This window comes from Chrysemys picta, chromosome 13 (assembly GCF_011386835.1).
Source record: "Chrysemys picta bellii isolate R12L10 chromosome 13, ASM1138683v2, whole genome shotgun sequence".
Lineage (NCBI taxonomy): Eukaryota > Metazoa > Chordata > Testudines > Emydidae > Chrysemys > Chrysemys picta.
The window spans coordinates 40,792,057-40,813,256 of NC_088803.1; the positions used below are offsets into that span (position 1 = coordinate 40,792,057).

General features: G+C 39.6%; 1 long non-coding RNA gene across 1 annotated transcript in view; it reads left to right on the forward strand.

The window, feature by feature from the left end:
• The window catches only part of LOC101934839 (uncharacterized), a 24,783-nt gene extending 3,882 nt beyond the window's left edge, over positions 1-20,901 (forward strand). Inside the window, exons 2-5 of the long non-coding RNA XR_006176401.2 lie at positions 5,663-5,754; positions 6,827-6,876; positions 17,610-17,716; positions 20,616-20,901. This is a non-coding gene — a long non-coding RNA (uncharacterized LOC101934839). The remainder of the gene's footprint in view (positions 1-5,662; positions 5,755-6,826; positions 6,877-17,609; positions 17,717-20,615) is intronic.
• Positions 20,902-21,200: the final 299 nt, after the last annotated feature.

The window sequence follows — 21,200 nt, forward strand, 5'->3', positions numbered from 1 at the left end:
GCCTGGCTCCTACCCCTTATCTGCCCCCCCCGCTTCTCACCCTCTGATGCCCCCCCCCCGGGACTCCTGCCCCACCTACCCCCCCCCCGCTCTCTGTCCCCTGACCGCCCCTGGACTCCTTGCTCCTAACTGCCCCCTGCCACCCCATCCAACCCCCCCTCCTTCCTGACTGCCCCCCGAGGCCCCTGCCACATCCTTCTCTACCCCTTCTCCCTGTCCCCTGACCGCCCCCGGACCCTCCACCCCAACTGCCCCTTGGCCCCCCATCCAACCCCTCCTCACATTCCTAACAGCCTCCCCGGGACCCCTGCCCCATACATCCCCCCTGCTCCCTGTCCCCTGACCGCCCCAACCCCATCCATCCCCCCGCCCCTGACCACAACCGCGAACTCCCCTGCCCTCTATCCAACCCCCCCACTCCCTGCCCCCTTACCGCGCTGCCTGGAGCACCGGTGGCTGGCAGCACAGCTGCACCAGGACAGGCAGCGGTGCTGCCCGGCTGCAACCAGCCACACACCGCACAGCACAGAGCACGGGGTGAGGCCAGGCTCGGCGGCTGCGCTGCCCCAAGAGATCGCCATCCGCCGCCCAGAGCATTGTGCCAGCAGCAGAGTGAGCTGAGGCTGTGGGAGAGGGGGATCAGCAGGGGAGGGGCCGGGGGTTAGCCTCCCGGGGCAGGAGCTCAGGGGCCGGGCAGAAGGGTACCACGGGTGGCCCGCGGCCGTAGTTTGCCCACCTCTGGCCTAGCTGGTTTCCCGAAGAAAGAGATTTATGTACAACGAGAACTGCATAGACAATTACCTTTATATAAAAATTCCAGACATCCTTACGTCATTTGAGATCACACTGGGGCAGTGTTATCCTAGCTTTCCAGCTTAGAAAAACCAGGGAGCTGATCCAAAACCCACTGAAATAAACAAAAGATACCTTTTGATTTATATGAACTATAGATAAAGCACTAAAAGTGAGACAAACCCCTAAAATATTGTACCTTTTATTGTTGTATTTGTCTTGCAAACCAGATAGAGTGTGAAAGGTTTAACAGGGATGAGAAAAAAAATCAGATTAAAGGAATGTTAAAGGAATGGGTGTAGGAGAAGAGAAATATTATGAAAAAGTACAAAGGTAAAAATTATTGGAATTAAAAAAGGCATAAGGCCTGATTCTAGGCTTGCAGGTACTGATGTAAATCAGGATTTATTCCCCTGTTCCCAGTGTATTTACAGTGGGGTAAAACCAGTTCAGGTGAGATGAGAATCAGGCCCAGTGGGTGTGGGAAGACGAAAAGAAATGTAATTCGTAATTAAAATTTTCAGAGGTAGGAGAAAGACAAATGAAGGATGGATTTATAGAAATATAAACAGGGCAATTAAAATAACAAAGATTCTAGAAAATAATTCTTAGTAATTCATCATTATATTGATGGATAATGACATATGCAGCAACATAAATTCATTGTGCATCAAATTAATTATGTTAAAAGAATAGGTAATCTGTCTCCATGATGATAACGTATAATTACGATAATTCTTTTTCAAATGTTTTAAAATAATGTCATTTCAATTCATAATGCAAGGTAGGTAGTTTGACATTTAATACATTCTCTATTTATACAATATTTTCAATATAAGTGTGTGTTGCGGATTGTGGGGGAGTTAGGGCCCTGCACCCCTCTTCCCGAGATTCACTGCGACTCTCAGCCAACCAGTAAAGCAGAAGGTTTATTTAAGGACAGGAACACAGTCTCAAGCAGAGCGTGTAGGTACGACCAGACCCCCTCAATTAGGTCCCTCTGGGAGGTTCAGGGAGCTTAGACCCCAGCTTGGGGTTCCCTGAGTTGTACCACCCAGCCCCAACCGAAACTAAACTCCCCACTCCTCCCGCTGCTCCTCTCCTTTGTTCAGTCTCCCGGGCAGAAGGTGTTAATTCTCCCCACCCCCGTTCCTGGCTCAGGTTACAGCTCAGGTAGCTTCCTTCAAGGGAAGTCCCACATCCCCACTGCAACCCCCCTGCAACATTCCCAGGTCAAATCTGCCCTGCTCCCTGCTCCGTCACAGTGTGCTTCTCAGATTAAATGATCGGATTAAATGAAGATATCTCTTATTGCTCTACGAACCCTAAAATAATTCTGTGTGAATATTATTCACCATGCTAACACAACACATTGACAACAGAGAATATACTGCAAATGAATAATATAACAAAATAATTTGTTTCTTTGTAATATATCTAATTATTCATTGTCAGAAAGTTGGTTTAAAAACTATGCTGGGTAAATTTTCAGGGTTTTGTGCTGTTTAGTGCAGCAACCAAGCTTTGTTGTCAGTCACAAAATAAAAAATGCAGGGCCGTGATTAGGAAATTTTAGGGGTAGGTGTCCTGGATTAAACTCAGTTTCCCAGTAAGCTTCTGATTATACTTATTCATTTCCACACATCAATGATTTATTACTAATGTTCGTCAGCCTTGCTTTTTGGAATTTACATGTTAAATTACAGTGTGTGTGAACCTGAACAAACAAATGACCAGCTGCATCATTTGCATGCACATATGCTTTCTGTTTGTGTATGCACCAATTGTATGCAGAGCTGTGGTAAATGCACAACCTGATTAAGGTTTTAAGTGCACAAACATACAATTCTGGAGATCTAGGCCTAATAGCAAACCATTTATACCTTCACTTAACTTGGAAAAGTATTTTGCATTTACAGGATACAGGCCAAGTTTTGTAAAATGGAATGCTGAAATTCATATTTAGGTACCTCGATGAGTGGCCTGTTTTCCAAAGTGCTGAGTACCCAGCATCTTGTGGTCAATGACTTCAGTGGGAGTTAAACTGGGTCCTAAAACCTCAAATTAATTGATCCTCACAATATTTTCTTCAACAGGTTCTGCAGCCTAGATTTACTGCCTGTAGCTTTGGGAAACCCCAGAGTCCCACTAGTGATGCACTGAATGCTAATTTCCCTCTTGCTATTTGGGACAGTCAGGCCCTGATTCAGTAACCATTTAAGCACATGCTTAGTTTTAAGCATGTGCTTAAATATATCTCTATTCAGCAAAACACATACTTGCATGCTTAACTTTAAATACATTCCTAACTCCCATTCATGCTTAAGCTAAGTATGTGCTTCAGCATTTTGCTGAATCAGCCACAACAAAGAAATCTAAAGTGGCTGGATTTTTAAAAAAAGGCACCTGCATCTTACTTTTCATCTTTGCAAGCCTGTCTCTGTTGTGCTTGTCACTCCTTCTTTCTCTTCTTACTGCTTCGTGCTTCATTTTAAAATTCTCTTTTTTTCCTAGATACTGGCTGGCTGCTATCATAACCTGAACAACCTTTAAAACAAACAATTTATACTGAAGGTTGGCTGTCATAATTAACAGGTTATTTTGATGATGGATATGTCATTTTTGAAAATAAACTAGTTATCTTGTGAAATTTATTTAGCCACGTGTTGTATAAATAAAGCAGCATGGTGAAACACTGCTGGGATAAACATGATAACTAACAGATATATGATGGATTCAAAATTGCACAGCTCAAGTCTAATATTTAGTCATTTTTATGATATTATTGGGTCGAAAATGGAAAGCAACCCCAGCAGAGGGACTCCTTTAATACTCGGAGGAGTTTTGCTTGCTCACTAGCATGGTACAGAGATAATTCTATTCTAGAAGCTTTTGAATGCTTTACAAGTAATAGAAACCAAGTGGGAAAAGCATATTCCATATTTTAGTGCTGACATTCTTGCAGAAAAAAAATAAAAAAATTAAAGATTCAGAATACTTGGCTGTGATTCAGTACCTAAAGACTTTCTGGTGTTTTTCAGAATTCCCCTGAGCCCTATAAATGCTTCTGTTCTAGAGGTACCTATTGTAGCTATAGTCACTTATGCCAGTTTATCAAACTAACGAGCCATTGAGTGATGCTATTCCCAGGTTCAACTCCACCAGGGAGGGAAAGTGGAAAACAAAACTGAAATTTAGACAGAATAGAATTCCTAAGGGCCAGGACAACTATAATTTATTAACTCATACACACCAAACCTTACCAAGAATAATATTCTTCTTTGAGGTTTTTCTCTACAAATCTTATAATCTTTCATAAAGTCCAAGCATATAGATAAGGCCACATAATTTCAGTACTAGTAATGCCTACTGATCTCTCCACAAAATAAATAAAATAAAATAAACATTCTCTCTGGCTCCTCCACCCCTTTTCCAACCACAATGTCTGCAAATGGCTATAAAAGGAAAGAAGAGTGTTTCACTGTGTCAGATGACCGTAAAAATGATCACTGCTTCTATATTAGCCATAGGAGATCAAGCCTTCCCACCTTTTTAATTAAAAGATGTCTTCAACTTGACATAGTGATGATGGATAAGACTGGGGGGAAATGCATTTTGTGTTGTATAATTTTGAAGCATTTATGAAACTAGTGGGGAGTATACTACATTCTTAGCGCCTGGACCTGCAAATCCTTACCACATGCCCATATTCCTTAATCACACGAATGCTCCCACTGAGTTCAATAGGATGATTCATGTGTGTAAAGGCTCCTTTATATGTTATTAGTACCTGTGATGTTTAATATGACGGACAAGAATGAACATTTATGTGGAATAATGCTTCATTTTTAGGGCAGGCTTTAGCCAGCCTAACAAAATCACACAGGGGAATAGTGGGGAATAAAGCCCTTTCATTCCCCTGAATTAGGGCTACCTAAATTGCAGCTCTAGTTTCCCTTTGGCACCAGCATTCTAACTAATATCTGCCCCCACAGGAAAATTGGTGAAATGATTTTCTTCCCATTTCCCCAGTGTGATAGCCAGTGGTGCTGACTGACTGCAAGGGGTGAAGGAAGCAGGACCCTTTTAAAGGTGGCAGTAGCACACTTCATCCTTGGAGCAAGTGGGGAGCAGCGAAAGAATTGTGTCTCAGAGTTGGAAGGAACAGTGCAGCTATGCACTGCCCCAGCCTCCAGGACTGAATTTAAAAACTCAATATAACCCTTAAGGAATAATTCCCAATATAGACTGACCCTCCTCACCTGATAAAAAAAAGGTCAGCTGGGAGAGCATTAGACTGACTATATAAAGGCCTCTCATCTCTTCTCTGGTTTCGAGAAAGCCTTTTGTTGTGGGCTGGCTAGCTTATTTGGCTAAACTGTAGCAGGGCCGCCAAGAGTGGTTTGGGCCCCGCAGCAAGGGCGGACCGGCTAAACAGGGCCAGCGAAGCCGGGGAAGCCAGGCCCTGGGCCCCTTTCCGGACCACCGGGCCCCAGTAATTTGTACCGGCTTTACCCCCCCTCCCCCCCATCAGCCCTGAACTGTAGTGCTACTAACACTGAGGTCAAAGGTTTGATCCCATACTGGCCACTTTGGCTAAGGCTCCTTTGCATGGGCCTGTTACACAGGAGCTCAGACCAGATGATGTGATGGTCCCTTTTGGCCTTACAATGTACAAATCTTTCTTTGCCAGGTTTGGTTTGCAAAGAGCCCTATTGCTAATATATTTTTCATTGTTTATAGTAATTGTTTTATAAAACACCAGCTGACATTCATGCTGACCAATTTCAACCACAAACCTCTAAATTACTGGGGCATCTGGTTTATTCAGTCCTGACCTAAGGTCTCCTTTGCTTTTGCACTGCACCAGGGATGTTCTTGAACTCTGCATCACCCAAGCACTCTGAAGTTAATAATCCTTCCTAAAGGTTTATCGCAGTTTACATCGTGTCACAAGAAATTGTAAGTAGTCTATTTGTCCAGGTGTTGAAAGGAGCATGAAATTGTTAAAGGATAGCAAATATGGCAGGGTAACGTCTTATGTTCCTTTAGAGCAATTTCTGTGGTTAAATATTAGAGCTAGGCAAATACTATGCAAAAATGCAGCTAATATTCATTTGAATTTTAAAACTAATTCTTTTTGACTGTGGTCACACTCCCCTCGGTGTTTGCTTTCTGTGAACCTTGTAGGAAATGAGTTTATTGGCAAGAACTGTGAATTTTAAGGGAATATGGTAGAATAGTCATTGAAAGCTAATTTCAGATTTGCACTGGAAACCTGATCATGAGAATTAGGATTATCCAAGGAACAGAAACATACCAAGTGCATCTACTCAGAACAGACTGAGTATCGAATACTGGCAACAAACTGCTCATAAAAGAGCCATGGACTAAAAATTAGCTACAGAAATTCCTTCCCCCAAATTTTTATATAAAAAAATACAGTGGAGAAAATTGTTTACAGTCTATTCAGCGAGAGAGAGAGAGAGAGCGAGCGCATTTATTGAATGTTATTTGTTACAAATTATTAACCCATGTCTGATAAATATCACCCTCCCCCCCACACACAAAGAAATTATATTAATGTTAAAATATGAAAGGATAAAGTCAAAATGTGCTAAAAATGAATAGGACAAGAAGCAATGGGCTTAAATTGCAGCAAGGGCGGTTTAGGATGGACATTGGAAAAACTTCTTAACTGTCAGGGTAGTTAAGCCCTGGAATAAATTGTCTAGGGCAGCTGTGGATTCTCTGTCATTAGAGTTTTTTAAGAGCAGATTAGACAAATACCTGTCAGGGATGGAATCGACAATACTTAGTCCTGCCTTGAGTGCAGTGGACTGGACTAGAAGACTTCTCGAGGTCCCTTCCAGTCTGTGATTCTCAGATCTACTCTTGAAGTAAATGGAGTCTGACTTTCTATCCAGATTTAGAGATTTAACATGAAACACCATTTTAAAGACTAATGTTTAGAGTAGTTCTTTGCGCCAAATGTATAATCTATAGCACCGTACTTTCTCTCCTTTTCCTTCAGGACCAGTATGACTCCAAACGTTGTCTTCAAAACACAATTTCAACATTTCGGTAAAATCCGTTTGAATAAATGTTATTGTCCAGCAGAGGACGCTGTTTGGTTACGGATGCAATTTTCTCTGTTTATATGCAATGACTGATACAATTGAGTGTACTTTGAAATCCCCTTCCAGACATTATTTTATTTTAGGCTCATTAGTGTGAAATTCCATTTTAAATAGCATAGCCTGACTCTGAAAACTTCACTGACAGCATAAATTCCTGCTCAGCTGTATTAAGCAAAACACTCAAGTTTAAATTCCAGAGACGCGTTGTGTCTTTTGACTGGTTGCTACCTGTATTTTACAACATAATGGTAACTTTGGGGTAATATAACTGCTATCCCTGGGGGCTCTCATGAAAATGAGATGTACATCTCATGAGGCTGTTTCTGTGACTGCACCCCCTCCAAAATAAATAAGAATATGCTACAAATAATCATACTTAGCAGTTTTTATTTTCAAAAGAACTAAACAAACATTAACAAATTGGTCCTCATACCACCATAGGAGGTGAATATTTTTTTATCTCCATGTCACAGATTGGGGGAAAGTGAGGGAGAGAGGTTAAGGGACTTGCTCACGACCACAACGGGAGTCATTGTCATAGTCAAATTTTGAAGGGAAGGAATATCAGGTTCCCAGTTCTCTGCTCATGCCACTAATGCCATGCCTTCTCTCATAATTACTCAAAGATAATTCTAAGAAGTGTCTTGAGACTCAAAGACTACAGCAGATTAGGGTCTTCCAAAGATTTGCCACAAGAAACACATTTTCAACATGACACATGCATTTCTTTGCTGCGGAAGATGCCAGTACATCATTTGTTCCCTTCTGAACCAGTCAGATCATACAGATCCAGACCGACTCAGCCCATGTCTTACATTTTCAAATTGGCATGAACTGAGGGTGAAATTTCATCCCATGTAGCAGGCCAACACAGAGCACCACTTCTTGTGCTGGCCCCTCTCTGTCCAAGGGTGAAGTGTACCCTAAGTTAGCATCTTAACACCCATTGATATAAATGAGAGTTGAAAGACTACAGGCACCACTTTGGAAATGTAGGGTTAAGTGTCCAATAGAGAGGTGAAGTAGAAAAAGAGCAGTTGGGAAATCAGTAGATGGCCATAATCAGTGGCAGATGGGATGGTCTTGTGGCTTAGGGATAGGAGTGGGAGTAAAGAGGTATAGATTTGATAGTCAGCTTTTTGTGCCTCAGTTTCCCTATTTGTAAAATGCAGATAATAATGTATCTTTTCACACAAGTCTTAGTTACTAATATGCAAGGAACTTGAAGATCATTGGATGGAAGGTGCTATTGAAATACAAGTTATTTTTATAGCATTAGAAAGGTAGTAACGACAGCTTTAAAAATAAGAAAATAATAATTTTTAACAAAAAAATTATAATTAAATTAAAAAAAAATCTCCTAAATAATTTAGGCTAGAACCTATGGGAGTTAGAGGCTCAAATCCCATTAAAATTCCATAAGAGCTAGGCATCTAAATTTCTTCATCATCTTTAAAAATTTCAGCTCCAAATCTAGAGCAGGATTAGGAAGAGTGGGCTCTTGCCCACCTTATGAGTATTATTGTACTTGGAAAGCCCGGTCTCCAGACCTGTGTTTATAATTAGCTATTACTGAATTAGTTTCAGTAACCTCTGTGGATTATTTATTTAATTGTACATAGCACTGATATATGAGAAATAGCATAGCCCAGCAACACATGTACCTGGGCTACTTAAGGTAGTAGTTGGAGGTCTTTTACTTGCGGGGAAAAATTAATTTGATTTTTTCCCACCTGACACACTTTGAAAATCATGTCTGACTAGCTCTTGGAATGCACCAGGAAATTCTTTGTATATGCTGAGAAGTATTAGTTTCCTCAGGTATGTTGCTGATATGCAGTACTGTATATGAATGAGAAAGTTTGAATTAAAATTGCCATTTCTGTGATGCCAGTGACTGTCTTGTTGAAAAGTATCATTAGCAGTTTGGAGGCCAAATGTAAGAGACTGCAAAGCTATTTGAATCCTGGCATTCGATGGTGGTAAGGGCTGGTTGAAAATTTTCCACTGAAATTCGTTTTTGTTGTAAAACTGCATTTTCAACCAAAGAAAAATGTTCATGAAAAGGGTCTGCTTTCTCGTTGGAAAACTGAAAATCCACACATCACATTTTTTTTTGGCCAAAAACTGAAAAAGGTTTAGTTTTCAGCAGATTTTTTTTTTCAGTTTTTGGCAGGTTTCCTGTGAATGTTTACTGTTTGTGGTTGTTGAAAACTGAAAAGTGTTCTTTTTTTTGATGAAACATTGAAGTTTTCCATTGAAAAAGCCCATTTTCCGACCAACTCTAAAGATGGCAAAACAATCAAAAAAAGATTTTGCTAGTACACATTATACATTTTCGATCAAACTCTGCTCTCGGATATATAGTTATTGCACTTTAAAAAATAAGAAGCTGCTTCTCAGCCTTATTGTGCACCACTCCTTCCCTAAGCCCCAGCAATTCCCAGCTCTCAGAACAAACCCCTGGAGTCTTGGGCAGCCTAGTGCAAGGTTAAACTTAGGTTGGAAGCCAGGCAAGGCCCAGATTGTCCCCAAGCTTGTGGCAAAAGGGTAGTTGAAAGCTACTATTGCCTCCCACACACTTGGTCCTGTACCAAGCACAGCGCTGCCAAGTAAGGGAATATGGCCCTAATTACATTTATTTAATTCGATAAATACCTACATCAAAAAAAAATTATATACACAGGGTAATAATATGAGCTTATGTACACATTTTATATTCTTGAACTCTGCAATTATTTGTATTTATATTGAAAATGATACATGATGAAAAGTAATATAGGTCCAGATTTTCATATTAAGACACAATTGCACACCTGATTTATGTACACACATTTTATTAACTAGAATTTATTATTATTTGCTAAGTGACAACAATGTGCTTATCACTGGACAGACACAAAACTCTTTGAGGAGTTTACAGTATACAAGATAGAGACAGATAAAATGAATATGGAGACCCCAAGAAGAGTGTTAGCTTAGAATATTAAGTGTTTTCTTCCTCAGAATGTTATTTTTTAAAATTAGACAGAAAACTTCCTAATCAGTAATTTTTGCATAAAATTCCTCAAATTGGATGTGCAGTAGCAATCATCACATCAGATGCACAAATTAGACATGCAGTCAAGCAACTAACATGTATGAAAATGTGGTCAATTACAGGTAACTTGCATTAAACAGTTTTGTAGTGTTCCTATACACTTTAAAACAGCTGCCACAACACTCTCCAGAGGTGGTTGCCTATGTGTGCAAGGTGAAGTGATTCTTGTATATCTCTTTGAGAATCTCTGGGATGAAAAGCATAATATAAATGTCACTTATCATTTTCATGTTATTTGACAAGCCTTTTAATGCTAGAAAGAGACTCCACATTGTAGACAAAGTGCATAACTGATGAAAGTAGAAGGACTATGAAGATTGACCATCACCTGTCATCATGTTTATTACACACTATTTGTATTACATTAGCACTCAGAGACCCTAGTCAGGATCCAGGCTTCACTGTACAATGCATTGTATAAACGCATAATCAGAGCCAATCCCTGTCCACAAAAGCTTCACAATGTAATTATGAACTTACAAACCGCCACACAACTAAGACCATACGGACATGTCAAGCAACAGTAAGAAGCAGGCATCAGTACAGCAGTTCAACATGACATGAGTTTTGATCTGCTCACGCGTTGCATGGATTCGGGCTACAGTTGATAAACTTATCTTGAAGTAAGACAGAAGTTAGGCTGCTGAAATTCCTACCATTTCCCTGACATTATACAGCTGAGAGTCAAGAACTGTCAAATTACATGAGTAATATCTATCCATATTTAAAAGAGCAAACTGTTGACAATTGCCTCTCATCCCTCTTTTCAGTGTATGAGCTCCATGGAATGGTTAGGAATGATCAAACTGAAGATGAGGCAAAGCTATGGCCACATAATCATAATCCAGACAAGGAGCTCAACACTGTCTACAATGACAGGTTTCAGAGTAGCAGCCGTGTTAGTCTGTATCCGCAAAAAGAAGAACAGGAGTACTTGTGGCACCAATGACAGGTTTCAGAGTAGCAGCCGTGTTAGTCTGTATCCGCAAAAAGAAGAACAGGAGTACTTGTGGCACCTTAGAGACTAACAAATTTATTAGAGCATAAGCTTTCGTGGACTACAGCCCACTTCCAAAAGCTTATGCTCTAATAAATTTGTTAGTCTCTAAGGTGCCACAAGTACTCCTGTTCTTTTTACTGTCTACAATGGAATGGATAGCAAGAAGCACACAAAAACTATAGAGATAATTCTTCCTGGACCTCAGTGAGGAAAAATGATGGAGATTGTGCTGACATTATTGAGGTTACACACACTATAAGGCTAAGTACAACGCCGACAAGTATTTTTTTTTCCTGTTTTGAAACAATCACATGATATCTTTTCATAATATCTGAGAAAGTTTGTCATCTGGCATAATGAAAACCAAGCGACAGGCAGATAAACTTACTGGCTATTTATAAAGTCTTGTATGGTATTCTCAGTGGTATACAGATAAAAAAAATCACAATTGAATTGTCTACAAACAGCATTAGAAATGCATGTAAGAAGAAAATAAGGAGATTGACTGGAGAACATGGATACATTTTAGATGATTAAGATTGGAGATTTTCAAAGGCATACAGGAGAGCTTGGTACCCAGTTCCCATAAGATTTCAGTGGCAGGTAGGCACCTAACTCTTCTCTGTGGGCTTGTCTTCACTACCCGCCTGGATCGGTGGGTAGAAATCGATCTCTCGGGGATCGAATTATCGCGTCTCGTCGGGACGCGACAATCGATCCCCAAATCAACGCGCGTATTCCACCAGCCCAGGTAGGAGTAAGCGCTGTCGACGGGGGAGCTGTGGCGGTCAATTTGCCGCCGTCCTCACAGCGGGGTAAGTCGGCTCGGATACGTCGAATTCAGCTACGCTATTTTCGTAGCTGAATTTGCGTATCTTAAATCGACCCCCCCCCCCAGTGTAGACCTAGCCTTAGTCTTTGAAATTTTCCCTTTGAAGGTCTGCCTGAATTCACTGGTATAAGCAAAGTCTTGACCACCTCACCCAGGTCACTGGATTACATAGCTTGACTAGCTGGCTCCTAAAGCAGCCTCATCCCTGCCTTTTCTAAATGTTTTGCTCTTTAATTTCTTCAAGTGTTCCTTTGCTTACCTTTTATGGGAAGGGCTAAATGGAAGGTACTGATCACTTTTTATTTTGAAAACCTCAGTCAAATGAATAAACTTAGGCCAACATTTTCTCACCTGGATGCCAAAAGTTAAGCATACGTAAGGCCTGATTTTGAGAGGTATTCAGGACCCACAACTGCCATTAACGTCAACAGCAGCTGCTGGTAGTCACTGCTTCTAAAAATCAAGTTATTCAACAGCTCATTAAAAGTGGCAGGATTTTCAGAGGTGTTGAGCACCCACAGCTCCCATTGACTTGGGAACTGGGAGGCTAAATACGAAAATCTTGGCCCTAGTATTTTAAATATCTTGTTATAAGAAAACCCCTATATATCTTTAACAATCTTCAATGCCATTCTCTGGGTCAGTGTCTACTGTTTCTTCCTTAAGTGGGGCAGCCACAAAATGGATAGAGAACTCAAAAAGAAGGCCTCCTCTTTTCAATATAATGCCACTGCATTCATTTTAAAAATGTTATTTTACTCTATCCTTTTTTTAATGCATGCAAGCATCCTATTAACTTTTTCAACTACTGGTTTGCTGACAGACATTGTGACTGGACAGACAACTTGACTGAGCTATTTTTCGTAACCTCCCCCCCCCCCAATATTGTTTTCCTTCAAGGGAAGGAAATTCCAATAATGCATGGCTGTCAGATTTCCAGAGTCCAGCACAATGCCCATTAAAAAGCCTAGAAATATACTGTCTCCCAGGTAATATCCACCTGGAAAGTGGCAAGTTCCCTAGGATTAGTACATAAGAATAGCCATACTGGGCCAGACCAACGATCCATCTATCCCAGTATCCTGTCTTTCGACAGTGGACAATGCCAGGAGCCCCAGAGGGAATGAACAGAACAGGTAATCATCAAGTGATCTGTCTAATCAGGGACTTTATCAAAAGCTTTTGTTACTCCAATTATGTCAACTTAATTAAGATTTCCCTTAAAGTTTTAACATATTAGACATACTTTCCTCTCAGATTAATTTGGGTTAAAAATGTGAAGCTCAGAGATTAGGTTTAAGGATTAGTTTTCAAAATGAGATTTAAGATAGTGCACTATGTCCAATTGCTACTGTTGGTGCCATCTAGAGTTTGACACCTGTATCTTTTTTAATATCCTCAGAAAGGACAAAATGTGCCTATCAGTAAACACTGCCTTCGTGGAATCCTACTACCTATTTCTAATTATGGATAGTATAGTAGCATCTGGGTGCTTTTGATCTAAAGCTGATTTATTTTCAACTGATGACTCATTGTTACTGTGAGCTTTGGTTAAGGTTATCAGACCTTTCATAGCCTAATGCAAACAAGTTTAACATAGCCCATGTTGTATAATATAATGTAAATTTTGAAAAGAGCTATGGTTTAGGTCAAAGTGGAAATCCTTACACTCCACTACCTTTTTTCATTAAAGAAGAAAAAAGAATTCAGCTGGACAAATGAGCTAAAATCAGAAGAGTCTTGAACAAATATCCCATTTTTAAATAATTTATATAGAAAGAAAAAAATCAGCAAATAATTGAGCAATTGCAGACAAATACCAGAATGTCTCATATTTTCAAAATCTCATCATCAGAACTGTATACCTCTGATTTCCAGGTTTATTAATGAAACAAAAAGGCAGCTACTATGGATAAATAATACATCATATGGAATTTACACACTCCAGTTATAATGAAGATCAGTGACATCTATCAAATCATATTAAATCAGATCATACATATTTTGCCTCGTTTGCAGTTTGTCAATCTCGGCTTTCTAGTTAATAGTTACATTTAACAAAAAAGTACTGTGATGCTTAGCACAGTCCAGTAAAAAACATAGATTTACCCTTTACTCAAGGATCTGTTCAAGCATTAATGAATTAGTCTCGATGTCACATCTGTGGAGTTGGTAGGTGTTAACTTTGCCTAAAGATGGGTAAATTGAGGTTACATGATTTATCCAAGGTCATTGTGAGACTTTCCAGAAGAACAAGTCAGTTTCAGGGCTGGGAATAGAACTCAGGAGTCCAACCACCAAATTCTCTTTTTCGACAATGAAACTATCTCCATCCCTGAGCTATGGACGTAAGAAATCAGCAAAGTATAGTAATACTGACCTCTTTTGTAAAGCCCTTTGACATCTACTGCTGAACAGCACTACATAAGATCTAGGTAGTATTATTAATTTTTTTTTTTATTAAGAAGGTTCTGTAAATTAGTGGTATATTTAACAAATCTTAAAAACTTTACTATTAAAGTATAAAATAACGTGAATAAGCTATTTTGCAGAAAAAAATATTTACCATCATAAAGTTGAAAGTTTCATAATCAGTTCAGAAAGTTGCAGAAAAGCAAACTTAATTGTTACATCCCCAAAAGTGGGGTCTAGAGAAGCTGAAAAACTGGACATTGCATTAAGCTTTTAAAATATAATTCGTGATCTAACATAAATAGACTCACTGGCTGTAGTAATGTCTGTGGCAAATAAATAACAGTTGAACACAATCAAACTCTCTGTAATGTACTCCGTTGGAATATTGATGGCAACATATGGCAAACATCTGACAGATGTTAAACAGATGTGGCAATTAGCAATCCTTATGGTCATGCTGTTAAGATTATTATGCAACACGTTCTCCAGCAAAATTAGATGACTTCCTACTTTCTGAAGCTTTATACATGTGGAGTGCTAGTCTAATGTCCCATTTAGGCAATATTGCTAGCTAATGTCTCCTAACCCATATATTTTTTTTTAGTTGATGCCTCATGGAAGATTTAGAGAAATCCAGAATTTAAACAAGAACAATATCAATTCAGCTGTGTAGCAGATACTTCAATTATAATAGCTAATGGACAAATTGAGAGATAAAAAGACTTTTCTATCATGTTGAAATTCAATGAACAGTTTTCAATTAGGCTCAGAGTATAAAAGGGAAAAAAGAAAGATACTTTTCCTTGATGTTAACATTGCAGAAAAAGATGAGAGTAACTTTGCTTTTTCATTATACAGAAGAGATGCATATAATGATGCATATTTAAATTATAAATCAGGTCACTATCTGCCAAATGAAAGCAATATCAATTAGAGCTAAGGTGGATCAGGCTTTAAAACTCCTTATATTTAATGACAAAAGTATGACTGTTAATCTCAGCAAGCCAACAAAGGGATAATTTAAGGCAGTAAGAAATCAGAGTGATGTCACAAAAATAAGCCCTCACAGCTTTTTGGATAGTATTATTATAATTAATAGACTTCGAATGACTTTTTTTTTTGTGGGTTATGGGCTTTCACAAAAGCATTTATTGCAGGCATAAAATATAAAACTCTAAAGAGTGGGTTTGACTAAGGTTGACTTGAGGGTCCTTAGCCTTTCTACTACAGTAATTCCTGTAAAATAATAGTTTCATTTATAGGCTCAATTTATAATGTTGAATTTATGCCAGTTCATCTGATATAAATCATGATAATAGCATGATCCATTGTATGTCACTTGTGCTAATGCAAATTAAATATCATTACATTAAAAAAATCCCTATGTTAAAATAACATTAAGTGTGTAACTTAAACCAATGAAAGAAAAAATAGATTAAGGGTGAATTCTCACAACTTTGTGTGAGCATATATGCAGATAATAAATACAAAACTACATATAGGTTATACATAAAATTATAAATGTGCACAAGGAGGAAAAGCTAAGCAAAATATAAAATTGGTTAAGGATGGACCAGCAAAACCGTATTATAGCTTTTATGTTTTTAAACCACTATCATTTGCAACAACTCCTTTGAAATAGGAAAATAAAGTGTCAGATTTCCAAAGAATTTAGGTGTGCAAAGTACATGTGCCATTGAATGCCTAATTTGCAGTCACTACTATGGGCACAAGTGAGGTATCTGCAGAAGTGGCCACTCCCGGTACACATTTGCACAGGAGTTATCCAATTTGTAGGAACACTTGCATTATTTATTGGCACAGGGATGTTGCATAATTATGGAATTTGAACCAGAGAAAAAATATTTATCTTGTATAACTACCTATTTATTATTTGTATAGCAGTTATGCTTACAGGCTTCAACTAAGGTTTGCAACCCAACATGCACAGCACTGTACAAACATGTAGTAGGAAACATTCCCCGCCCCAACAGCTTACAATCTAATTAGAGAAAATAGATGAGCAGTTGGGGAAAAAGGGATACGACATTCAAGCAGAGTGATCCATGTGATGGTTTGTCAATGTCATGGTGGTTCTCCTCCTTACAAAAAATCAGATTTGGTTTTGTAAGGAGGAGAATTGCTAAAAGAAAAGGCAAAAGAAAGAGCAGCGGATATACAGGGGTGGGAGCCAAAGTGAAAAGGGGAGGGAAAAAAACAGAGACAAAGAAGGGAAGAAAGGAGAGGAGTAGGGTGACCAGATGAGGGAAAGAAAAAATCAGGACACATGGGGGGAGGGAGGAGAGCAAAAAAAAAAAAAAAAGCCAAGTCAGTCCCTGCCGGCGGATTTTATCGGGACGTCTGGTCACCCTAGAGAGGAGCATGGAGGACAAATGGAGTGAGGTTGAAGTGAATTGCTTGTGTGGGAAGGCATTGGAGCAACCAGCCAATCAGCACAAAGAGAAAATGTCTGTCAGCCTGGTCCCTTCAATTTTAGAAGATTTCTTATGGAGCATAAAAGAAACCTAGCATGGAGCATTTGCATTCTTCTTCACACCACACTGATATCACCGTTCTTGAGAGTAGTGTTTGTAACTCCTGCTGGTTCTGCAGCAGCAGGGCTCAAAACACAGTACCTCACATAATCAACAGCTATTGGACTTATGAAATTCCCTTTGGGCTGTGATCCTAGCAGATCTCATTAGCTAAGCAGGGCAGTAATTTTATCTATCTTAAGTGCTTATCTGACCTCCATTACCATAGTATCTGAGTATTTCGTAATCTTTAATGTATTTATCTTCACAAACACTCCTGGGAAGTACGAGAATCCCTATTTTACAGAGGGGAAAGTGAGACACAGAGAGACCAAGTAATTTGCCAGGGCCATACAGAAAGTCTGTGGCAGTGCAGGGAACTGAATTTCCCACGCAAGCGCCCTAACCATCCTTTCTTTCTTTGTGTAGTTGGATGGGAAACCTCCACGGAAAATAAAAGTGCTGCAGCACTTCCCCGTGAGTTGGCATTGAATCAGTGGCTCAGCATCATGCATTTTCTTTCTTTGTGTGTTGATGGAAGTGTTGTCTTTCAGAGTCAACAAAAGTCCTTACCACTGTGGTCATTAAAAGATTCTAAGACATTTGACAGGTGAAGATCCTACAACCTGGGCAATGCTTTTTCTCCTGGCCAAATTCCAGAATGGGTAGTTGCATTCTGCCTAGGTACACAGAAGGAGCTCGGTGGCCAACAGACGGAGAAGGAGTTGCGTGTGTTTTTGCACAAGATCCTGTGCCCAGGACTTCTGTTTGCAATTCTGCTTTTCTCTTCCATTAGGTGAGGGCATTACTTATATCAAAAGCACCTCTCACTGCTTTACGTGTTGGTGATGTTCTTAGCTTTTGGAGAAGGGAATACAGAACTCTGAATGCAGGTCATGGCAGGTAAGGGAAAGGGAAATGGATTGATTTAAAAGATGTCTTAAGTCTGATGATGATTTGGGAGTTTTAATAATTCTACTCTTTAATTTGTATTAAAATTCTTATTTATAAAGTCCAGTGTACTGGATATAAAATCAGGGTATGGGATTGGCTGCAATCGGAAAGTTTATGATGGTGGGGACACGGCAGAAGACAAACAGATGATAGGCTGCCAAGGAAAATAATGCAAATACGACCAAGGTCAGTCCTACATAGAGGCCAACCACCAGCTAGATGGCTGGACAGCATACCAAGAGACATGACCAGGTTGGGCTTAAGAAAGAAACAAACCATGGTCAGGAATGAATGGTGTGATGGAAGTGATGCTGTACTGCTCTCCATGTCTGCAAAGATGCTCTGGGGTGAAAAGAAGAAAATATACTTCTGCAATTACCTATTTTTCATGCTAAAATCCTAGGCTTATGCTTGCAATTGAGTGTGCTCTGGGCTGGAAATTTTAAAAATCTTGTTGAAAGTTTATTTTAGCCTAATACTTGGCTGAATTTAACTCATTGCCACAACATATAATTAAGGTCAAGTGCTTAGAAGGTTTCAAGAGTATTCAACATTTATTTAGAGGGATAATGAGAACACAGTTAAATTAGATTACTATTTTTATATGGAATAATAGGTATCACTTTTCAGGGCATAAATCAATTACTAACTGACATAGGTTCCAATTATGCAAATAAACTTTAAGTATATGAGTAACTCAACTGGAATTAATAGGATTATTCACTAGGGCGGGCCAGGAAACAGTTTTCCCATCCCACAAGAATTTTGAAATTTTTCCCATTTTGAATCAAGAAAAAAAATTAACAATCTCAAAAATTTTCACAAACCAAAAATAAATTTGGTTCAGGTTAATCAAAATGTTGTGTCTGATCATTTCAAAACGTTTCATTTCGATTTCACCTTTTTTAAAAAAAATAATTTTTTTTTAGTATAAAAAGTAAAATTTCTAAATGAAAAGTCATTTTGAACCAAAAAGAACGGAAACTTTTCATTTAGAAAATGTCAGAACTGGACATTTGATAATTCTGAAACTTGTTTTCAACTTTTTGAACTCAGGAAATTTGTTGAAACTGACCCTTTCCAGTGAACTGGTTTCGTTTTGATGAATTGGCATTTTTTGGTGATAAAAAACATTTTATCAAAAAATGGTCACGACATTTTTTAATAAAATGTTTTTTTTCACCAAAAAATGCCAATTCATCAAAACCAAACCTGTTCACTGGAAAGGGTCAGTTTCAACAAAGTTTCTTTTTCACCATGGGCCCAATCCTGCAAACACATTCATATGCTTTAACTTTAAGCGTTGGAGTCTACTACACATTCATATGCTTTAACTTTAAGTGTAGTAGACTCCAACGCTTAAAGTTAAAGCATATGAATGTGGTTGCAGGATTGGACCCATGGTGAAAAAGAAACTTCCTTTAGGGGCAAGTTATTTCATAACTGTCCACTACAGGGTTTCTTGCAGCTTTCTCTATAGCATCAGATACAGACTGCTGTCAGGATAGTAGATTAGATGGACCACTGCTCTGATTCAGTATAAAGAACAGGAGTACTTGTGGCACCTTAGAGACTAACAAATTTATTAGAGCATAAGCTTTCGTGCGCTACAGCCCACTTCTTCGGATGCAACTGGGCTGTAGTCCACGAAAGCTTATGCTCTAATAAATTTGTTAGTCTCTAAGGTGCCACAAGTACTCCTGTTCTTTTTGCGGATACAGACTAACACGGCTGCTACTCTGAAACCTGATTCAGTATGGACATTTCTATGTTGCAGCCTAGTAAACTGTGTCTTACAAGTGCAAAGTTTTCTATGTCAACTTCATTTCCTACAATAGTTTCCTACTGACTCTGAACCACGTTCTTCTAAACTTGTCCTGTATCTGCTATGAATTATTCACCTTGTAAATAATTTATTAGGTAAATTTAACCACTTTTTTTCTGTTCACAAATTGCCCCTGAGCAATTTTTAATTTTCTTTTCTTTAAAATTATTCACTGAGTGTTTTCTGTGAATAATTCTTTGAGCTAGATTCTCCACAGTGCTAAAGTCTCTTTGCACTGCTCAAATCAGGCTGCAAATGCCCAGCAGGATAATTCCTCTGGCTGTCTGCTAGGTGTAAATATGCCAGATCTGGGTCTGTGCCTACTGCTTCCCCACCCCTGCATAGGGGACATGTCTGGTGGGGTGAATGTGGCAGAGCTCCACTCCCCGAGGCTTATCCTCCACTATCTCTATGCCAGTAACATAACCCAGCAGCAGCTTTAAGCATTGTTAGGACTGAATGTAGCCCTGAGAATCATGGAGCTGTAACTGGCTACCTGATGCTCTCCACTCTTTCTTGCATGGAGCAGAGATCTGCCACAGGAGACAATCATGCCCTATGTCTGTAAGCTGAGGTGAACAGTTCAGTGAGTGTCTTTGAGCTGAAATGAAATGTGAAGGCCAGTTTTGCAAACTCCCCTGTGAAATGTGTTGTGTGCTGCTTGGCTGTAGCTGGAGATCTGGGTCTATGGCCTGGTCTACACTACGAGTTTAGGTCGAATTTAGCAGCATTAAATCTAATTAACCCTGCACCCGTCCACACAGTGAAGCCATTTTTGTCGACATAAAGGGCTCTTAAAATCGATTTCTGTCCTCCTCCCTGACAGGGGGAGTAGCGCTGAAATCGATATTGCCGGTTCGAATTAGGGTTAGTGTGGACGCAATTCGATGGTATTGGCCTCCGGGAGCTATCCCACAGTGCACCATTGTGACCGCTATAGACAGCAAGCTGAACTTGGATGTACTGGCCAGGTAGACAGGAAAAGCCCCACGAACTTTTGAATTTCATTTCCTGTTTCCCCAGTGTGCAGAGCTGATCAGCACAGGTAACCATGCAGTCCCAGAATCGAAAAAGAGCTCCAGCATGGACCGTACAGGAGGTACTGGATGTGATCGCTGAATGGGGAGATGAATCCATGCTATCAAAACTCCATTCCAAAAGATGGAATGCCAAAACATTTAAAAAAATCTCCAATGCCATGATGGACAGACTATAGGCTGAGCAAGAGCAGAATGGTGGTTCACTCTACTTCCCTGTAAGCCAACTGCTCTCCCCTTCCCACTTTGATCTCTGCTTGCAAAGGCAATAAAGTCAGTATTGTTTCAAATTCATGCATTCTTTATTACTTCATCACACAAATGGGGGGATAACTGCCACGGTAGCCCAGGAGGGGTGGGGAAGGAGGGAAGCAACGGGTGGGGTTGTTGTACGGGCACCCCCTAGAATGGCATGCAGCTCATCATTTCTGCGGGATGTCTGGAGCTCTGACCTGGAGCGGCCACTTGAATCTGTGGTTCTTTAGTAGGCTTGCCTCATATTCTAGGCAGCACTAAATCTCTATTAGACAAAACTTAAAGAAGAGAATGACCTGGGGAGTCATTCCCATTT